Source organism: Magnolia sinica, chromosome 13, assembly GCF_029962835.1.
Source record: "Magnolia sinica isolate HGM2019 chromosome 13, MsV1, whole genome shotgun sequence".
Taxonomy (NCBI): Eukaryota; Viridiplantae; Streptophyta; class Magnoliopsida; order Magnoliales; family Magnoliaceae; genus Magnolia; species Magnolia sinica.
This window is the reverse complement of record NC_080585.1, coordinates 10308866-10326785: the sequence shown is the minus strand read 5'-3', so window position 1 is coordinate 10326785 and position 17920 is coordinate 10308866.

Below are 17920 nucleotides of genomic sequence, written 5' to 3'. Positions count from 1 at the left end.
TCTTATCCAAGCGTCTATGAATCTTCCGTCCGTTGAATGTTGGACCCATTGGTCGCTGTCATTTCTAACCGTCCATTTGAGGATCGCCCAACCGCTAGACTATGACTCAAGTCTAGAGGTGTACACGAGTCGATCCGAGTCGAGCTTGGCACGGCTCGGCCACTTGCTGACCTCAGCTCAGACTTGGCTCGGCTCGGCCCTAACTGGCCAGCTCAGCTTGGTTCGGTTAGCAGCTGTGGCTAGTTCGAGTTGAGTTTAAGCCAAGTTCACCTATGCGGCATTTTCACAGACATATAAACTATATTTTCAAAATCTTGTTGCATGTAAAACAGTAGCAATGAATTTACAGGTATTTCATCAAACATACTGTAAATAACATAAAACTCAAGAAAAAAAAAGAGTATTTGTTTCATATATGTACCTTCCTCACCACCTGCCACGCTTCATTGAGTCATTTTATCAAACACTTGGTGAGCACGGCAAAATTAAAGTAACCGAGTCACCGAACTGAATCGATCCGAGTTCGATTCAAGTTGGGTTCGATCCAAGTCAAGTTGAGCTCGGGCAAGCTCGAACTCGGTTCAAAATTTTTTCGAGCTCAAAAAATCAGCTCGACTTCACTCGAACTCAATTTCGAACCAAGTCAAATCAAGCTTTTTCAAGTCGAGTCGAGCGAGTTACCAAGCTAACTCTGCTCGTGTACAGCCCTAGGCCCAACCATGGTAATATTTGCTAGATGGATGGATCACCTTACCTTAAAGGGCCAAGTGTACCAGACTCATGTAACGCTCAACGAACAATAATAATTGTGCATTGACATGTACGCACAGTCTGATTGATTGGACTTGGTAGTCGATTCACTTCCTCCCGCAAGGTGGCATTTTAGTTCCTACATGTCATGTCTTCACGCATTGGCATGCATGGACAACATAGAAACGGACACAGATCCAGTGGAACAGCTGAACGGACTCGGAGTCGGCAGTAACTCCACGACATACGTTGGTGCTAGAAAATCTCTATGAGCCCCACATGTATGTGTTTTATCCTCTCTCCATCTATTTTCACAGCTTATTTTAACAACTTAAGCTCATAAATGAAGCAGATACAAATCTATGGTGGACCACACCACGGGAAATAGGATTGACTGCGCACTGCTAGAAAACTTTACGAGGCTAGCTGATATTTATGTTTTCCTTTGGGACTTTGACCATCTTAGCATTGTGGTACGGCAAAAATCTCTAAAAATTGAAGGAAAGTTTCAAATATTATGAAAGTAGTCATCTGATAGGTCTTAAAAAGTTTTTCAGACTAAATTGCCCTTATCCTTGTATTAGTAGTTGTACAATTTTTTAATGAATAAGAAGTTAAGTCGTATTCAATCCCGAGAAAGTGACGCAGTAAAAACCCTTTTTAGCGTGCGGAAGCCCAATTCGTGGGGCCACATTGATATATGTGTATAATCTAAGCTGCCCATCCTTTTTGCCGTGTCATTTTAGGATTAGGGTCCAAATATCAGCCTGATTCAGAGCTAGTGTGGGCCACATAATAGAAAATAATGGTGACAGTGTCACCCACTGTTGAAACTTTCCAGACTTACTATTATGTTCGTTGGAAGTTGACTATGCCCAAGTCAGGACTTCTTGGGACCACGACGAGCTGGCTGACAAGGTGGATGGAACGGATCACTATATTGTGGGCCTTAAGCTATGGTACCGATGGCTAACCTTTCATTTGGTAGTAGATGAAGTAAATATATGACAACTACAACCTTGATCCTCCCAACCTCAACCCTTAACACATGACAACCTTGACCTTAATAGCCTTTTATCCATGTTTTGTAGTAAAGGAAGTGAACATCTAACAACCCCGACCCTTAATACATCACAATATCGACTTTCACAACCTCGACCGTACGGTTGAGGTTGTCAAGGTCAAGGTTGTGAAGGTCGAGGTTGTGATCCGTTAAGGGTCGGGGTTGTCATATGTTCACTTTCTTTACTACCAAAAATAGATGAAAGGCTATCAAGTTTGAAGTTGTCGTGTGTTAAGGGGTTGAGGTTGTGAGAGTCAATGTTATTATGTATTAAGGGGTCGAGGTTGTGAGAGTCAAGGTTATCATGTATTAAAGGTCGGGGTTGTCATGTGTTAAGGGTTGAGGTTGGGAGGGTCAGGGTTGTTATGTGTTAAGGGTTGTGGATGGGAGGGTCGGGGTTGTGATGTGTTAAAGGTTGAGGTTGTCATGTGTTAAGGATTGGGATTGTCATGTTTTAAGGGTCGGTGTTGGGAGGGTCAGGGTTATCATGTGTTAAGGGTCGGGGTTGTGATGTGTTAAGAGTCGTGGTTGTCATATGTTCTTCATTTACTACCAGATGAAAAGTTAGTCATTGGTACCATAGCCTAAGGCCCACAATGGAGTGATTCGTTCCATCCACCTTATCGCCCAGCTCGCCATGGTCCCAAGAAGTCTTGACTTGGGCATGGTCCACTTCCAACAAACAAAATAGTGAGCTTGTAAAGTTTTAACAATGGGTGACACTGTCACCATTGTTTTCTATTATGTGGCCCACACTAGCTCTGGATTAGGCTGATATTTGGGCCATAGCCCTAAAATGACATGACAAAGAGGATGGGCAGCATGGATTATACACATACATCAATGTGAGCCCCACGAGTTGGGCCTTTTGCATGCCCAAAAAAGGGCTTCCGTCACGTCACTTTCTCAGGATTGAATACGACTTAACTTCTTGTTCACTAAAAAACCATACAACTACTGATACAAAGACAAGGGTAATTTGGTCTGAAAATTTTTTTAAGCTCTGTTAGATGACTACCTTCAGAACACTTGGAACTTCCATTCGATTTAGAGATTTTGACCAAACTACAATGCTAGTACGGTCAAAATCCATTTTCCTTTTATCTAGGTCCGAGTGATCTAATCAACAGCCACTATAGTGGGCCCTGAGAAGTTTTTAATGGTGGCATTCAACCACGATTGTTTTTTATGACCCTCCTAAGATTTGGGTCTACCCCAAATGAGCTGGTAAAATAAATAGACTAGATGAAACACAAATCACACTGGTGCACACAATACGAACTAGCACTCACGTTGGTACTTGTAGACACCCTACTTGTGTGACACAATAAAAGGGCATACTGTCGGTTGTTCATCAGCCGATGGTCATGTGGCACCGTGCATGACTAGGTTTTGACAAATGTCCACTTGCATGAAACAATCCTACCAAGTGTCCATTGACTATGTAAGTTGACGGTTTCCGAGCCTATATAAACGGTATTCACGCCTTAGAAGAAAAATATAGAACTGGCATAAAGAATTATATAGATGTTTTCCTAGCTTTTTTAGCTTCCATTTCCCAACAATGTAGGAGTTTTGCCACCTGGGTTCTCCTACAGCAAATATACTTATGCTTAAATCCTGTTTCATCCAGCAACAACAATCTAACTCAGTGAAGTTAACTTCGGCATGCTGAGAGTAGAGTTAAGATTAGGGATGTCCAATCATCCCTTTTTTAATTAAAAAGATGAGTATTTGACTTCCGTTTTTCTCTTTATCACAGCTCAATCAAGCTTAGAATACGGTTTATCTTGCACATTCCCTTTTCTGCTATTGTCTTTTCTTTTTACCCCATTTACTTATTCATTTCTTATTTGGTTCACTTGTCCAGGGCCTCGGTTCTGTAAAGCAAGGTTATGATCTTTTATCTTTCATGATTGTTTACTTCTTATTATGTTTGTCTGTCCATTATCTTTTAACTTTGTGAAGTAAGGTTAGGATTTACTTACTTTTTCCAGTTTTTTACCTACCAGACCCTCTCGTAAGGTTATGCGTAGCATGACTATATGACTAACTTCTTTTGCAGATATATGATTTTCCTGAAAATTGCACATCCCTTAAAGTAGATACCGCAAACAAGCGTGGGCGAGAGAAGGTGCTTAACCCCTTCTTCTCTTGTAACTGAGACCCTTCCTAGATCTCCAAGATCGCAGGCCCATCACAGGATTTACTCAAGTCGAAGGATTTTCACGATTCTTTGGCCTTACCAGGCGAGATTACAACCCTGTCCGACCATGAACTGTTACCTCGCCAAATTGGCTAGTGGCGACTTTAACCATTGTAAACGTATTATTCTCGTCATCTTAGAAAGGTATTGCACGACCAAGGAAGTAAAGACGAGTTTAAAAAAACCATATTCATATAGTCGTCATCACCCCAAAAAAGATCAACTGCACACGATAATGAAAACGCAATCCACAAGAAAGCAATCTTCCATCGTGTGTCGTACATTCTAACTATGTGCACGCGCTCGGGGAGGGCATTCATAGAATGACGACTCCACTGAGGACATGGTAATGCTTACCATCCCAAGGTTCGACTCAAAATGAGGGACGTATAATCTTTTGGAAAATTATGATATCTACAACACTGACGTCGAGTGCATACTAGTCCTATACTAGCTGATTAACATCCAGTGCATATTGGTCCTTTATTAACCAAACTAACTCATTAACTTTTCAGTTTCGCACTAGTCTAGTTACTTTTTTGCCAGCATTCTGCATTCCAGTTCCGCACTGGTCGCTTTACTTTCTTGTGTGCATTCTGCATTCTAGTCCCGAATTGGTCCTACTCACTAACCTATACATGTTGTATCTTATTTCTGTTGATTAGTGAAACAGGAGACGGGAAAATTGACAAGAAGGAAAAGTAAGATAATAATCATTGCACCCAAGGGCAACTTGTAAGTCTGTCACTCTTCAAAGTCAACACCAGCATATTAAAGCATCATTTGCACTCACACTCAAGCCGATATGTCAGCACGAGAAGGCAAACAAGCCACTCCACCCGATTCACCTATGTTGCAAGCCTTGTCAGTAGCTCCCCATTGCTAGTAGATCTAGCTCAAAGCATGACTAGGATAGAAGAACTCGTAAATCACCTCTTGTAGGCCAGGGATGCCCCCTCCATTCATGGTGCACAATAGCCCATGACCCATCTGGTTTTCTCCGACCCTACCATCAATCAATTTCAGCATATCCCGCATGACATGAATCAACTGCAATTTCAATACCCACCTGCACTCCATCCTCCGAACAAGGACCCATTTGCACCGCAATAAGCACATTTTGGCCAATCTTAGTCCAATTTTCTCTAAAACACATACCTAACAGAAACCCTTTCTATCAAGAACAAGCACTATACCCCATCCCTGTCTTACTTTCGCAGCTCCACCCTAGTCCAGGTCGACCATCGTTGACCACCCAGGCACACCGGATATACCAGTCCAACCCATGGTCAGAATTCCTTTCCATTCGGCTATCCTCCAGCAAGCACAACCCTTCATCGCATCCAACTAAGCCTTGGAGGCAAACCATTATGAAGAAGAGATAAACCAAGCTCCCCAAGGGACACAACTGCCTCCTCGGCTCGCCTAATTCCGGTACATTTCGAGAACCAACTCAAGGCCATGTGCAATGAACTTCAAAAGCAACATGGGACAGAACTCCATTCCACCAAGTTTAAGGACCTTTGTCCCTTATCGGATGCCAAGGTACTAACAAATTTCGAAGTGCCCAAGTTTCAAAGATACGACGACACGGGATATCCCACTGCTCACTTGAAAGCTTTATGCAGTGAGCTTGATGTCGTTGCAAGGGATGACGGAGCCCTACTTCAACTATTTTAGAAGTCCTTAAGAGGTGACGCACTTGAATGATACCCATTGCACTATTACAAGATCAGGACTTGAGAAAACCTATCCCAAGCATTCATAGATTGCTTTATATACAATCTGAATGAGGTGCCTCGAAGGGCGGATTTGGCTACCTTTAGACAAAGAAACAATGAAACATTGTGTTTGTTGGGCAATGGAGAGTCATGGGCACAAGAATGAAAATGCCCATAGATGACCAGGGGCAAATCATCATGATCGTCCACTCAGCCAATCTAAACTTATCAGGATATTTGATTTCGTATGCATACACCAACTTTGCCCAGCTAATTCGTGCATGGGAACATGTAGAAGCTGGAATAAGAGTCGGCACAATCGCACCATGGCCCCACCATTTTGCCCTTATACAAAAAAACAAAGATCAAAGAAAAAACAAACATGTATGGAGCCGGAAACAAAGATACGTCCGCTCCTCCAATGGAAACCAACAATCTTGTCGCTTCAGAGTAGAGGCACTGATCGCCCCTCAATAGGGCAGCAGTCGCAACAACAACCTAGGTGGAATTTGCTCTATTCAAATCAAAATATACAGACAATGGTGACACAGACATTTATGCAATTCACTCCACAGGTCCAATTATACATTAACATTTTGGCTACCTTAATTTAGAAGTAGCTTTTGGCTCTTCTCCAGTCCAGACCTCCATCCAACCTGATGCCCCCAAACTATAATGAAAGTGAATATTGTGCATTCCACTAAGGAAGGGGTCATACCATGGAACATTGTTTATATTTAAAGCACATGGTTCAGGATTTGATCGATCATAAGAGAATCACAATTGCAACCCCAGATCTTGTCATCGCTAGTAATAACAGCATACTCTAAAATCCCTTACCACATCATCAAGTAGGGCCCAACACATAAGGAACTCCCACTGTCAATGTCATATAGGGAGATTATCCACCCCATATCTTTCAAGCAAACTTGACCCTTAGTTACGGACAAGAATTTGTTGTTAAAAGATGTCTTAAATCTAGAATTTTTATGATCCTCGACCAATTGAAGGTCAGGCTCGACTAGTCGAAGGTTACGCAGACTGCACGTGGACTACATAAATTTGAAGCAATTTTCAGACTTTTTCAAAGTCGGTGCATAAGTAGAGTTTCCTAAACTATAAATAGGGGTCTCTAGGGCCATTCTAAGTGATGCAAAAGCTTTCTAAAATATTTTAAAGGGTTTCTAAAACGGTTCTAGGGTTATCAAAGGGTGTAACAAGGGTGAGATTCGAGGTTGTTCGAATCGGGTAAGTCCTCTCTCTTTGTAATTTCTATTTTCATAGTGGATTTCTGTCGCTTTGTACCGTGGTTTTTTCCTGAAAGAGTTTTTCATGTTAAATCTTTGTGTTCTCTTGTGATTGCTTGGTGCTCTTGGATTGCTATCCTAGATCCATATCTGTGTGATTCCGCAGCACAAATTCCAATAAGTGGTATCAGAGCTATCGTTGGGGCACAGATCTGAATCTATGGATTAGTAATAATGGGAAACGACAAGTTTGATATTGAGAAGTACTTAAGAAAAAATAATTTTGAGTTATGGAAGGTTAAGATGATTAGCCTATTAACCAAGTAAGGCGAGATTAAGGCTCTTGTGGAGCGAAAATCTACCATGAAAGATGAAGAATGGAAAAACTTCGATAGTAATGTTTTAGCTTCTATCCGTTTATGTCTCACGGATGAGGTTCTTTATAATGTTTTGGGGAAGAAAACTACGGCTAGTTTGTGGACAAAGTTAGAGAACGTCTATACCAAGAAATCCTTTGAAAATTGCCTACACTTGAAGCTACGGTGCTATACCTTCAAGATAACAGAGGGTGGACATCTGGAGGCCCACATCAGCAACTTTAATAAATTGATGTGTAAATTGCTGGATATGGAGGAAGCGGTCAAAGATGAGGAACATGCATGTATATTGTTGAATTCTCTTCCTGCATCGTATGAGTCATTCAAGAACACAATGTGCACCGCAAATAAAACCCTGAGTATCGACACTATTTTCTCAACCCTTCAAGAGAAGGCCATGAGAAAGTTAAATGACGACGTAGGGACATCTTCCGATGCACTGATTACGAGGGTCAGAGATTCTGAGCGAAGTACAAGATCTTTAAAGCCTAGATCCAAATCCAAAGGCAAGAGCAAAGAAAAATTAAAGTGCTGGAACTGTGGGATGTCTGGACACATGAAGAAGGATTGTAAAAATCCTAAAGCAAAGAAAGAAAATTCAGAGGTTTCTTCCAAGGAGGCCAATGTTGTCACATCTAATGAAGAAACAAGTGGTGGTAATGTTCTTTCAATTTTCATGATTGGTCACTTACACGACAATCATAAAGACGAGTGGATACTTGACATAGGGGCATTATATCACACGACTCCTCATCGGAGTTGGTTCGTCAGTTACAAGGAATACGATGGTGGACAGGTTTTTATGGACAATGACAATGCCTGTAATGTTGTGGCTATTGGTACAGTGAGCATCAAGATGTTTGATGGGATGGAGCGTACCTTCATTAGTGTAAGGCACGTTCTTGGTATGAATAAAAGTCTAATTTCTCTTGGTGCACTCAAGGCTATAGGGTGTAAGTTCACTGGTATTTATGATGTCCTTATAGTTTCAAAAGGGGCACTCGTGGTTATTAGAGCACAAAGGTATGGAAACCTCTACAGGTTGATCGGGAGCACTAGGTGGAGCGGCAGCAGCTAGTGCAGATTCCACGTCTCTACGTACGTGGCATACTCGTCTGGGCCACATGAGCGAGCGGGGCATGAAGGTACTTTCTGATCGATGTTTGATTCCAACTTTTAAAAATTTTAATTTAGATATATGCGAGCATTGTATATATAGTAAACAATCTAGATTGTCTTTTAAATCTGGAAAACATGTATGTAAGGGAGTGTTTGATTATTGTACTTTGACGTATGGGGGCTATCGCTAGAAGTTTTCATTGGGGGGCCGTCATGGTTTGTTTCATTCATTGACGACTACTCTAGGAAAGTTTGAGTTTACTTCATGAAATGTAAATCCGAAGTTTCACCATATTCAAACAATGGAAGGCAATAGTGGAAAAATATTTAGGGCAGAAAATAAAGGTTTTAAGGATTGACAATGGTTGAGAATTCACTTCCATTGAGTTTAATGAATATTATAAGGATGAAGGGATCATTAGGCACAACACAGTGTGCTACATGTCCGAACAAAACGGTGTGGCTAAGCGAATGAATCAGACTCTCTTGGAGAAAGCTCGATGTATGTTAAGTAATGCTGCGTTAGGCAATGATTTATGTACTAAGGCCATTAACACGGCTTGCTATTTGGTGAACCGGTCTCCTTCTACGGCAGTTAAATGTAAAATCCCAGAGGAAGTATGAAGTGATCATAAGATCGACTACTCAAATCTGCGCATATTTGGTTGTGAGGCTTACTCTCATGTACCATCAGTTGAGAAAGATAAGCTAGACCATGGAGCCAAAAAGAATATTTTTGTTGGTTATGATATTGGTATGAAAAGTTACAGGTTATTCGACAAGGTCACACGCAAGGTCATCACTATCCGAACGTCAGGTTTGATGAAAGCTTCCTATTCCATAAGAATGATCAAGAATAACAAGAGGAACCAGAAAGGTTGAACGTGGACATCCAAGTTGATACATATGATACTCAGGCAGAGACAAATGCGTAGACAGAGGTACATGATCAGGTGGAGCACCCACCTGCGAGAAGAAATCCACTGCATGATCACAAGTTACTGGTAAGATATAAGGATGACTCTAATATTGTATATGCCCTTATTACAGATGATGGGGACCCGTTTCCTATTTAGAAGGCTCTCAGTAAGCTTGATGCAAGAAAGTGGAAGGCGAATATGGATGATGAGATGGACTCGTTACATAAAAACCACACATGGGAGCTGGTGGAGCTTCCAGTGGGTCGAAAAGTGATCGGATGCAAATTATTCAAAAGGAAATAGGATAGATACAAAGCGAGATTGGTAGCGAAAAGTTATGTTCAGAGAGAAAGAATTGACTTTACAGAGATATTCGCGCCGATGGGTAAGCAAGTATTTATCATATTCGTATTGGCACTAGTTGCCTAATACGATCTTGAGCTGAAAAAAATGGATGTCAAGACTGCATTCCTGCATGAGGAGTTGGAAAAGAAAAAAGTTTACAAGTTAATGAGGTCATTGTACGGTTTAAAACAGTCACCTATGCAGTAGTATGAAAATTTTGATTCTTTCATGGTGAGTCAGAAATTTACTCAGAGTGAATACGATCACTGTGTCTATTACAAGACACCGAGTGATGGCAAATTCATCATCCTAAGATTGTATGTTAATACTATGTTGATCGCCAGTCATGATATGTCTGAAATCAACGTACGGAAGACTCAGTTATCAGGGACATTTGAGATGAAAGATCTGGAGGCTGCAAAAAGGGTTCTCGGTATAGATATTCATAAAGACAGGAAGATGAGCAATCTTTGGTTATCACAGGTAGAATACCTTGAAAAGGTATTGATCAAGTATGGGATGGACTAGGCAAATCCGGTGAGCGTTCCCCATGCGGCTCACTTCAAGCTTTCCTCAGAACAATGTTCTAAATCAAATGAGAAAAAGCAAGTTATGTCTCATGTGCCTTATTCGAATGCGATTGGTAGTTTAATATGTATCATGGTTTGTACGAGACGAGATATTTCACAGGTAATCGGTGTTGTGAGCAGATACATGTCAAACCCCGGCAAGTAACATTAGGAAGCGGTGAAATGACTACTTCGATACATTCGAGGTACAAAAGATTACATCTTAACTTTTGAGAAGACATGAACAAAGTTGATAGGGTATGTGGATTCAGACTACACAGGCAGTGTGGATTCCAGAAAGTCTACTTCAAGATACTCGTTTGTACTGGCGGGTGGAGTAATCAGTTGGATGTCGAAGCTTCAGTCCGTGGTGGCTCTTTCAATGACCAAAGCATAGTATATGGCAGTGATAGAAGCATTTAAGGAAGGTATTTGGTTGAGAGGTGTGATAAATTAGTTAGCGCTTCAGCAAGAAGCCATGCCAGTTAATTGTGACAGCGAAAGCACTATAAATTTGGCTAAAAATTCCGTTTATCACTCTCGTACTAAACACATTGATGTTCGTCACCACTTTATCCGACAAGTGCTTGAGGAAGAAGGTGTAACACTCGAGAAGATTCACACCAGTGTGAATCCAGCAGACATTCTCACTAAGGTCGTTCTTACAGTGAAGTTAAGGTTCTGTGCAACTTTTCTGGGCTTAGTGATGGCATAAAAGAAGGGCGGAGTATGCACGAGAAGCATTGATTGAAGCTATGATGCGATGCAAAGATAAGAGAAGTGGGCAAAAGGCTACACGCTGAAAGATTGAAGACATTGTTGAGATTATTGTTAAAAGATGTTTTAAATCTGGAATTTCCATGATCCTCGACCAATCGAGGACAGGCTCGACTAGTCGAAGCTTCGACTGGTTGAAGCCCTTCTTCGACTAGTCGAAGGTTACGGAGACTGTGTAAATTTGAGGCGGTTTCTGAACTTTTCCAAAGTCGGTGCATAAGTAGAGTTTCCTAAAGTATAAATAGGGGTCTCTAGGGCCATTCTAAGTGATGCTAAGGCTTTCTAAAGGGTTTCTAAAAGGGTTCTGGGGTTATCAAATGGTGTAGCAAGGGTGAGATTAAAGGTTGTTCGAATCGGGTAAGTCCTCTCTCTTTGTAATTTCTATTTTCATAATGGATTTTTGTCGCTTTGTGCCGTGGTTTTTTCCTTAAAGGGTTTTCCACATTAAATCTTTGTATTCTCTGGTGATTGCTTGGTGCTCTTGGATTGCTATCCTAGATCCATATCTGCATGATTCCACAGCACAAATCCCAACATAATTCTCTACTCTCGTCTTATAAGGGGCAGCACTCCCTCCTCCATTAATCATCCAAGGAAAGCCCCTGAGCCAGCTTGCCAACTAGTCTACAATGCACATCAATCATGGACCAACCATTAGTTTTACATGGGTGCACCCCAACGACCAATCTAGTCACAGATCATAATCAATCCTAGACCCATAAGCTAGTGGTTCTCATGGGGGGAGCCTTGGAGCCATCACCTGTTGCCAGCCTTCCACCAGTCTTCTTGTAAGGAAAATATCCCTCTCCATCCCTTATGCCACATCTTGCCAAATCGACTAAGATGGGGCCCATTTAAGAAAATCCGCCTGCACGGCCTCTCGAGCTCTCGTGGGCAAGCTTGGCACCCCGGCCGAATCACCTGGGCCCCATCTCTTATCCACCACCGCTTCCACCATCGCAACCTCTTCTGATTTTTCATGGAAGTGCGGTACCGGTCTTCGAAAACAAAGCAATCTCGTTGCACTATCTAGAGTGTTTGGAAGTGGGCAACATGAATCCAAATAGGCAATGCTTCCAAAGAGACGTGCCCCAAGGAGATCCTAAAATACCACTGGCAAAGATAACTAACGAGGCCGAAAAGGCCTATGATGTGGCCACTCAACTAAAAACTATTCCAGCCCAGATATTCATTTGGTACCTATAGACACCCCACTTGCACAACACTGGTAAAAGGGTAGACCATCGGCTATTCATTGGGCGACAGTCACGTGGCACCCTGCATGGCTAGGTTTGACAAGTGCCCACCAGCATGAAATAATCCTGCCAAGTGTTATTCGGCCCGCAAGATGATGGTTTCTGAGCTATATAAATAGTATTCGCCCACTGGGTAGAACAATGCAGAAATGGCAGAAGGAATTGTATAGAAAATTTTGCATCTTTTTTAGCTTCCATTCCCCAACAACGTGGGAGTTCTGCAACCTAGGCTCTCCTATAGTAACTATACCTACACCTAGGTCCTGCCTCAGCCAACAACAACAATCCAACTCAATGAGGTCAACTTCGGCATGTCAAGAATAGAATCAATATTAAGGATGTCCAATTATTCCTTTTTTATTATTATTAAAGAAGGGGGTGTTTGACTTCCCTTCTCACTTTCTCACATCTCAATCAAGCTTATAAAAAGCAGTCCATTTTGCACATTTGCTTTTCTGCTAACGTCATTTACTTTTATCCTATTTACTTATTTATTTCTTATTCGGTTCACCTGTTTAGGGCCTCGGCTTTGTGAAGTAAGGATATGATCTTTTATCTTTCACATGCCCATTATCTTTTGACTTTGTGAAGCGAGGATGTGATTTGCTTACTTTTTTCTCTTCTTCTTCTTCTTGTTCTTTTTTTTTTTAAATTAATGCCCAGCTCTCTCGTAAGTTATGTGTAGCGTGGCTATATGACTAACTTTTCTTGCAGATATATGATTTTTTTGAAAATCGCACGTCCCTTAGAGTAGAGACAGCACACAAGTGTGAGCAAGAGAAGGTGCCAAACTCCTTTTTCTCTTGTAACCAAGACCATTCTCAAATCTCCATGATCGCTGGCCCATCATAGGAGTCACTCAAGTCAAAGGATTTTCACGATTCTTCAACCTTACCAGGCAAGTTTATGGCCCTAACCAACCATGAACTGTTACCTCGCCAAATCAGCTAATGGCAACTCCGACCATTTTAAGTGTATTATTCTCGCCATCTTGGAAAGATATTGCTCGACCAAGGAAGCTAAGACAAGCTAAACAAATCATACATATAGAGCTGTCATCACCTTAAAAAAGATTAACTGCACACAATAATGAAAACAACCTCCACAAGAAAACAATCTTCCACCCAGTGTCGTATATTCCAGCATCGCGTGCATGCGCATTGGGAGAAAGTGTTTACAGTACCCAAGGGGTCACTTCTAAATCCTAGTGCCTTAAGGTGAGAGCGGTTTAGGTGAGATCCCGGCCTCACCTAAGACTAGGCGGCCCCATACCAAGGGGTTACTGTGGGCCCACCTTGATGGGTCTATCCGTTTTTTCAGATCATTTTAGGGCATTACCCCAAAACTAAAGCAGATCAATTATCAGGTGTACCATACCATAAGAAACAGTGGTGATTGACCTTTAATAGGTTACAAAAGTTTTGGATGAAGCTGATATTTATTTATTTTCCTTATGTGACCTTATCAACCGATTGGATGGTAAATAAACACGATAGAAACATTAAGGTATGCCTTTATAAGTTTTTTGTGGTAGGGCTTAATAACCACTGTTTCTTATGGTATGGTTGACCTGATAATTGGATCTGCTTCTTTTTTAGATAATGCCCTAAAATGATATGGAAAACGGATGGACGGTGTGATTACATAATGCATTAATCAAAGTGAGCCCCACAGTAACCCCACACTAAGGGCCGCATCCTCTTAAGTGAGGGCCTGGGTCTCACCTAATCTTCTCTCGCCCTGAGGTGGCTAGATTTGATCGTGCCGTCTGTCAAAGATGATGGGAGCTATATAGCTGGTGTGCGGTACATCAGCCAATCCGTTTCCGATTGAAATTGGCTGTGGGCCCATCTCTCACTGCTCCCAATCAAATCCTCTCATGTCCAGTTATCACAGTGCTGGTGGTTCCCCAGTTCCACCGAATCCACATTCCACAGAAACTGTCCATCAGGTATTTCCAACGGTAGGTCCGGCTTTATGTCTCAGTGGTAGACAGACCTCTGTTTCAACACAGAGACCGGGATCAAGTGCCCGAGGATCGAGTGCCCATGTGATGTGGGTGTATAAGTGTGTGGGTGTGGGTGTTTGAAAATAAAAAATAAAAAATTCCAACGATGAATGGGCATCTGTCCAAAAACACATGCACCAGAAGTACCAACTCTACGGTGGGTCCCACTGTCATATTTGTGAGAAACCTACCCCATCCATCCAGTTTGCCAGATCCAGTTCCAACATGAGCTCAAAACTGAGGCATATCCAAAATTCAAGTGAGCCGCATGGCAGGAAACGGTGAGGATCAAACACGGATTAGGATATAAGCTCAAAATTGAGGCATATCTAAAACTCAAGTGGGCAACTCAAGTGGGCCGCATGGTAGGAAACGGTGAGGATCAAACAGGCATTTTGATATGAGCCCAAAATTGAGGCATATCCAAAACTCAAGTGAAGGAAATAATGAAGATCAAAATTTCAACATCAGCCTAAAATCGAGGCATATCCAAAACTCAAGTGGGCCGCATGACAGGAAACAATGAAAATTAAACGTGCATCACTGAAACATTCGTGGGGCCACAAAGGTTTTGAATCAAGCTAATATTTCTATATTTTCAGTTCATCTTTGTAGAAATAACTTAAAAAACACCATCAATATCATATAAACATCACAGTGGCCCTAAGGATGTTTTAATGGTAGGCATTTTCCTACCATTGTTTCCTGTTGTATGGCCCACTTGAGTTTTGGATCTGCCTATTTTTTAGATCATGTCCTAGCATAATCCGGCAAAACAGATGTACAGATGGATTTCTCATAAGATTCATGGCGAGCCCACCTAGCTTCTAACTGCAGGAACTTCCTGGCTCCATCACATGCTGCGATGGACCATTGATTGGGGAGTGGCTCTAGCATGTAATGGCAATACATTGAGGCCTCTGTAGATGCTGAAAATGCAATATAGCCATGGCCTTAGTGCTCCTGCACCAGAGCACTGACCAATGATGAATCTCGCTGCATTGAATGTTTTGCAAGCGGATTGCCTGATGGCAGGGGCTGTGGAGTCCACAGTGATGTATGTGTTTTATATCCAGGCGTCCGTCTGTCAGATCATTATAAGACATAATTCCAAAAATGATGCAGATCCCAGGCTCAAGTAGATCCCACCACAGGAAACAGTGAAGATAATGACACCTACCATTGGAAACCTTCGTAGGGCTGACCGTGAAGTTTATTTGCCACCCAACCTGTTTAAAACGTCCTACGGACTTTATTCAAGGGAAAACACAAATATCAGCTTGATCCAAAACTTTTATGGCTTTCAAAAATTTTTTAATAGCAGGAGTTTAATCATACTTTTTCTTGTGGTGTGGTCCACTTGAGCTCTGTATCTGCTTTATTTTTTGGGCTGATGCTTTAAAATGAGCTGAGTGGACAAAACACACATCATGGTGGGCCTCACAGAGCCTGCCACTAGCCGGTGGCAAGATCACACGCAATCCCCTTCACGCTTCATAATCAAACCCGTATGTGTCACAGCCCATGCATATGGACATAGAAATCAAGCATTTTTTCAGAGAAGCGACTTCCCACATGACGATATCCCATCTACATAGATCAGAGCGTCACTGTAGGCTCATTTAAATCGGCAAATGTCTAACAGGCCAGTTTTGGTATGTTGACGCCGCTGTCAATTGAGTAAACTGTGGGGGCGGACCATGATGTATGTGTTATATCCATGTCCGTCCATCTGTTTTTTTCAGATCATTTTAGATCATGGTCCCAAAATTCAAGAATATCCAGAGCTCAAGTAGACTACACTACCAGAAACAATGTGAAGTAAATGTATGCTGTTGAAAACTTCTTGAGGTCCACATGAGTTTTGTATGAAGCTGATATTTGTAACCTTATGAAAGGTTGGATGATAAATAAACATTACTTAAGCCCTAAAAAGGTTTCAATGGTAAAGACCTTAACGTCATATTACAGATCTTGATTTTTCGTATATAAATGTAATGTTATCTAGGTGGTAAAGCATTTCTCCATAATGGCCATAGACGGTTGCTTCTAGAGTAGCTAAATGAAACTTAGTTAATCTTATCATCAATAAGTCAACATGAACAATTAGAGCTTGATTAAATTTTATATGTGGTCCATATTTGGATATACATATGTTGTTCAAGATTAAACTTTGTTTATGCTTCAATTTGGGGCTCGACCTCTAAAATGAGCTGAAAATTTGGATAAAGCTGATATTTGTTTCTTCACCTTATTACCTTAGGAAGTTTTTAATGGTAAGCATTCAACGACCACTGTTTCCTTTGGTGTGGTCCACCTGAAATTTGTATCTACTTGATTTTTGGGACCATACACTAATAAGCTGGCAAAACAGACGGACAGCGTGAATATATAATGCATACATCAATGTGGGCCCTAAAGTCAGAACCCACCTTGCGTTGCTGGTTCTGGGTCGCAGCTAAGTTGCTATCTCGTCTAAGTTGGGGAAGCTCTTCCAGTTTGGATCACTTGGGCATCAAGAGGCTCTTGCTTAGAGCCAATATCTTGTTGTCATCAGCACATACAATTTCGTTGCTGCAACACAGATTGGATCTCCAAGATCGGATTCTTTTCAAGATCCAACCATCAACATGTCGGATGGACAAATCATCACCTTTAAAAATACACTCGAAAGTTTTCAACAATGTAATATCATCTACAAATTTCAATTATAACCAGAGAGGTTGTGCCGTGGGTTGTTGGAATTGTAACCAACAACACCAACTCTTTGATCCCCATGACATACAATGCAATTGATGAGATGCTCTACTTACCGTTGTACCTTTTGGAGCTTGATGTGTTCTGTTAAGTCCTTGATTTGATGTCATAGGGATGTGATCCCTACCAGTGTTCAGCTTGGATCTTCCACAGCTTCAAAATCAAAGAACCAAAGAGTCCGTATGGCTGATGACTTTGATACGAGAGTTTGTGGTGGGACAGGCTTTTGACTGTCATTATATGGTCATTGAATGGTAATAAAGTGAAAATGGATAATAGGTGTTTGGTTGCTATTGTTGTTGTAGGTGTTTCATTATAGTTGAAATTTAAGTAGAAAAAGGGCAAGATAGTGTTGGTGTGGTAGATAATGGCTGCAGAAAGGAAGCTAAGATAAAGATGAAAGGGATGTTGATATCTCATATCAAGCACTAATGTTTATGTATAGAAGCTCAAACAAGCAAGATGTAATTCGGGCCATTCATCAACACCCAGTTGACAAATCTGCAACCACTTCTTTAAGTCGGTCTCAATGAAATTAGCAATATGTCAAAATCCTGAAGAATGAATCGGGCTGCGATAACACCTGGGCATTTAGGCATTACCAAATAAGTAGCTTTTTTAATTTGTCCAAGTTATTAAGCTTAAATAAATATCTTTTTAGAAAAAAGTAACTTATTTTTATAAGTTATTTGTTATTGCCTTACAACTTTCAAAAGTAACTTATTTCCTTTGTGAGTGACACGACAGCTTGGGAAATCATTTAAAGGGAATATGCTCTTTGTGGCCTTGAACCCCTTCTAAGTTC